We start from the raw sequence: 4,978 nt of genomic DNA on the forward strand, positions 1-4,978 counted from the left end.
AAGCGCGCCCGCACTGCCCCCTACCCCGGACCGCCCGCAATGGACCCGTCCCCATCCTCCGCAGGCTGGGCGCTGGGCTCGACGACCTGCTCCCGGGCTCCGCCGCAGCGGCCGCGGCCTCCTCCACCACCTCCGCACAGCTTAAGCGGATCCTAGCCGGGCTGCAGGCCGAGGGCGACAAGTCGCGCCAACCTCGTCGCCGTGTTGCCGTCTGCCTGCTCCTCCGTCAAGTACATGGACCTCCCCGCCATGGCCATGGCGCCATGAGCCCCGGATCGAGCTATGTTCCGCCGTGGGACCTGCATGCCTCACTGCCCCATCTCCATTTTCCTGCGGATTCGGCAAGATCCGCCAAGGAATCGTCACCAATGGCGCTGGCGAGCTCATTCTCGTTCTCTCGTCCGACGAGGAGGATTTGGTCAGCTCCGGCTACGAATCCTTTGGCTCCGACGAGCTCATCCTCGTACTTGGTAGTGTCTCACGATAGTTCGAGGAAGTAGGGGCAAAATGGTCCAGCAAAAAGTCCATGGATGGTCAACTGACGGTCAAACATCACTAGCTGGACGGAAACGTGACAGAAGGGTAAAAACACAAGATGATCAAACTGACTTGGTCAAAACCGAGGATTTTCGAAAACTAGGGGCAAATCAGCCGAGTGGGCCACAACTAGTGGCATGAATACAATTATCCCTTTTAGATTTGTGTGTCTAATCCGACGGTAATTAAAGCTTTCTTTTCGAATTCTATAAATCTGACGTTGAGTTTTATAGTGATCCCATTTGAAAAATATGGTCTCATTATTACGTGTTTGATAGCTACACGGTGTTTCTGCACGCGAGCACATATGAGCTCTTTATCGACACGGTTGAACGATGCCTTGGGATGCGGTGCAGTCAATTTGTGGGTGGGATACGGGGTGTGAGTTAATGATGTAAATTGGGAAATACGTGTGTGGGGATTTCTGAGCTGTCGGCGAGGAAAGAACGGAGAACCGACCGCCGTCAGCCTGCGGGAGGCGAGCCGTGGCTCAAGACGTTCGTCTACGTTCTGATCCTTGGAACAGGAGAAACACTTTCCGGTTGTTCTTGGCCTAGAGGCAGTAACTACGAGGTGGAGGGTTGGCAGTGCTCTGCTTCCTGCAACCACTCCATCATCAGCGAGGTCGGGCCTCCTGGGATCTCAGCCACCGTGCGACGGGACCATCACAGACGAGGAAATGGAATTTCTGATGCAGCAATTAAAAGGTAACGCACGGATCCGCTTTCCTGTAGTACCAAATTTGTGATGAATTCCTTCCCTGCAATTGACTTCCCGTTTCCGCATCTGCCGGAGCAGATTCATGGTGCTTGAGGAGGTCAAGCATAGCGATGTCCCGATGGCGCCCCTTCATTACCCCCTCGTTGCCGCTGCATCGGGCGAGCCGCAGCACGCACCGGCCCCAGAGCTGAGCATGGACGGACAAATCTGTGCGACCCAAGCAGTGTTGATGGCAGGAAGGGAAAATTCACCCCAAAATTAGAGTCTTGATTGATGAACCTAGAAAATCCCTCGAATTGGATCTGACTAAGTGCCCGAGCTCTCCACCAGCAAGATGAACCCGCAGGTTAGTGGATGGACTCGTAGGTATGAACGTACTTCTAGCTGTGATTTTCGTATCCAGATCACTGTTCTCGTATATAGGCATGGTGGATCAATTCATCCATCGACTAGGGGTACAAGCAGCCCCATTGAAGATAGATTTTTACTGGCCAAATTTTGGTATTCCGTAATACAATGGCTATTTGATGGATGTATAAAATTCAGCTTAAGAAAAAAAAAAGGTGCAACACTATCTTCAGGAGTTGCTCGAAAAGACTTATACGCGGCCGCGCGTTGCAACGCTCAACCTGGGCATCGCGCGTACGACACTGTCGGAAAGGGCACAGGACCCACCCACATGTCCAGACCATCCATAAAACTATGCCCCGTGATTTCAATGGTGGGGCCTAGTGTCTCCTTCCATATATAAAACTCTGCCCCGTGATTTCAACCGGTGGGGGGCCCGCTATGCCTGATTAATTAGCCTCACCCTGATTTCTTACAAGGAAACTTGAGTTTCTAACGCGCTGTCGGAAATCGATCGTTCTCGCACGCGCGCGTAATAGTTGCTTATAACATTGTAAAATTCACTGGCAAAATCGTACACATTTCGCCAGTCTTAGTTGCTCACAACATTGTAATGTGATCTTCAAGAGTGCGACATCTTAGAATTGAGGATTGACTGCAGCATGTGTTTGTGCTTTGTAGGTATCACACAACAACCAGAAATACCTTGTTGTTGTTGGCAGTTTGGCGGGTGTGGCCTCATAAAAAGGATGTGCCTGTTGAAGAAATGGACTTGCCTTTCATCCATGTCCCGACGTGCATGCCGATCAGATACACAGAGCCCCTGTAACCTGATGTGTGCTTTTAAGATTTGTTGTTTTGTGAACCCAACTATCTTATATACAAGATTGATGTACGATGTTTATTTCCTGGTACAGAGATAGAAAGTTTAGCAATATATTATGGGAAGTGCGTAGATACATGAATGCTTAATGACATTGATGGTGAGCTAAAAGAAAATTTAGCAATTTATTATGTTGTAACTTCATCATATAAACTAGTGGTTAAATTCATGTGGTAAATCGTTCAGGTAAGTTTTATGTCAAGAGTGCCAGGTGAACATCCGGATGTTGCAGAATTGAACACAGGTAGGGTTGATGTATCATATGCCTGATTTGGGTATCTGCCATTGGAGTTGCTTATGAACTTTGATATGGTCTTTCATATAACTAGTATATAGAGGAAATATGCGATTTTTCTGAGGAGGTCATTGTTTGATGTCAGGTACCAAATTTGAAAGAAGTGGTACAAGTGTACAACTAGAGAAGTTGCGGAAACAATTGTAGCTGCAGAAACAGTGACCCAAGGTGTTGTCGCTCAAGCTAACTAGCATGCAAGGCCAACAACTAAGCGTCATAGCAAGAGATGTGTCCACAGAAAGAACCGGAAATGTAGGAAGAGAGTCCAGTTATTGAGGACCACACAACACATTGAAGCATCAGACAACTCCGATGATGATGAAGATAAGAGCATCGATGAGGCACCCACAAATACTGGTGTCCGAAGAATGATACATCATCTGCTGCTAATGGGGGGATTTTTGCAATAGATATGTGGAAGTTGATCTACAGGTTAATTAGTGTAACAAGGAATATGATTTATAGTGACGCAATGCTTGATAACTTAGGCGCAAATCGTCTGAGGGAACAGATGTAGTGTCCAGACAGATGTTGGTGAACCTAAGGTTGCTAGTTCGTATGGTGAGGACAATTGTGTAGGGTGATATGGGGGATAAATTTCCGAAGGAAAGCCGGTTTTGAAGCACGAAAAGCCAAATGCAGGAGATGTGGTGATTTTCTATGACAAAATCCTGTCATGTACCAACAGGCATTTTAGCAAGTGAGTGTAACTAAGGGATTAGCATTACTAAATTTGAAATGAATCATGGTAGCTTCAGTACTCACTGAGGTTTCTGTTTCCAGGATATGGTTCAAGCACATGGTTCCAACATTGGCTTCCTGACGGGAGAGGACTACATAAAGGAGTTTGGACAATTAGAACAGTCTTGGTTAACAACTTAAGCTGGTGAGCGCTAAGATTAGTCTTGGTGTTGCACTCATACTGCTTGCGATTTTGACCCTATGGTGGTGGAATGTGCAGAACCAACTTCACTATCTCTGGAGGTCAATTGGGTATGAGGTGATCTTGGTTAGAGGTAAACATGGGTGAGTGCCCGACTTCATGATCGAGGAAGTCTTGTTCTGATGTGGGAGTGTTAATCTGGTATGATGTGGTTGCTTTTGGGCGGAACCTATTTTATTTTGTACAAGTTAAATAATGTACTCCCTCTGTCTCAAAATATTAGACGTTTTTTGTTCTAATTTTCTTTTTGACGAAAAGACTGCATGATGCAGCATTTCATTGAAATTAGAGAAGAGTTTTACAGGGGTATAGCAACTAGCAAGTTACCCAGGATACAAAGTTAGTATACAGCCACCTAATTACAGTCTAAACCCCATTACTAGCCTACCAACAACACAAATATTAATTTGGTTCCCTAGGTCTGTGAATCATTAGGGCCACCTTATGCTGCCTGCCAACGTCCAATCCAGCACCTGTTCTTCCGTCGAGTTCTTGTGGTCAAAAATCCGCGAGTTCCGCTCATTTTTGTTCTAAATGAAACTGTATTCGTTTGTTGATTTCATGATGTAGCTCAGACTTCTGCCAATATGAGGGTAAATGTTTTAGAAACATATGAAATGTTCAGATTGTTTTGTACTCATGTTATGATAAGTACATGCATGCTTTGTGATGACTGATGAACTAGAAATCTATGAAATTCCTTTTTGTTCCCTTTCGGCATCTCAGAAGGGCGCCTGTTGTATGAACCAGCGGGTGGCTAAGCTGCTTATACACATATAAAGCTTGCTTGTTGACACATAGCGTAAGACCTGGCAATAGGTCCTCTCGAGTTTTGAGTTTTCAAAATATGAAAGACAGGGCATGAACAGGTTGTGTGTACATAAGCGACACAGGCCGAGGACGAGTGCTCTTCTCTCTAATTGGAATTATAGTGACATATTCACTTGTGTAAGCGAGGAAAATGGCTCCCGTGGACAGATTCAGCAATACATATGTGATCACAGGAGTGGTGGTAAACTCCATTGGTGTTCAGATCCTGCTTGAGATGAGTATGTGTACCTAATTGGTTCATAGTTTCAGGTACATCCAGTGTGCGTAAATTACACGTGATTACTGAAGTTGTCCAATGAAACGGCAGGAGTCCTCTTCAGAAGGCTCCCTAGTGTTTTTTCCTTTTTATAGAATACAGTATATAATAGTGGAATTGAGGATGGCTTTCATTATTGAGACGGCTCAGGACGGTGGCATAGGA

The 4,978-nt window shown here is 45.9% G+C and overlaps 1 long non-coding RNA gene across 1 annotated transcript; it reads left to right on the forward strand.

Annotated features, from left to right (window-relative positions):
• The first annotated feature begins 2,292 nt into the window (after positions 1-2,292).
• On the forward strand, positions 2,293-3,834 carry LOC119367159. The gene is made up of 3 exons (XR_005176215.1): positions 2,293-3,483; positions 3,567-3,669; positions 3,745-3,834. It is a non-coding gene; the product is annotated as an uncharacterized LOC119367159 (long non-coding RNA).
• Positions 3,835-4,978: the final 1,144 nt, after the last annotated feature.

This window comes from Triticum dicoccoides, chromosome 2B, assembly GCF_002162155.2.
Source record: "Triticum dicoccoides isolate Atlit2015 ecotype Zavitan chromosome 2B, WEW_v2.0, whole genome shotgun sequence".
NCBI lineage: Eukaryota > Viridiplantae > Streptophyta > Magnoliopsida > Poales > Poaceae > Triticum > Triticum dicoccoides.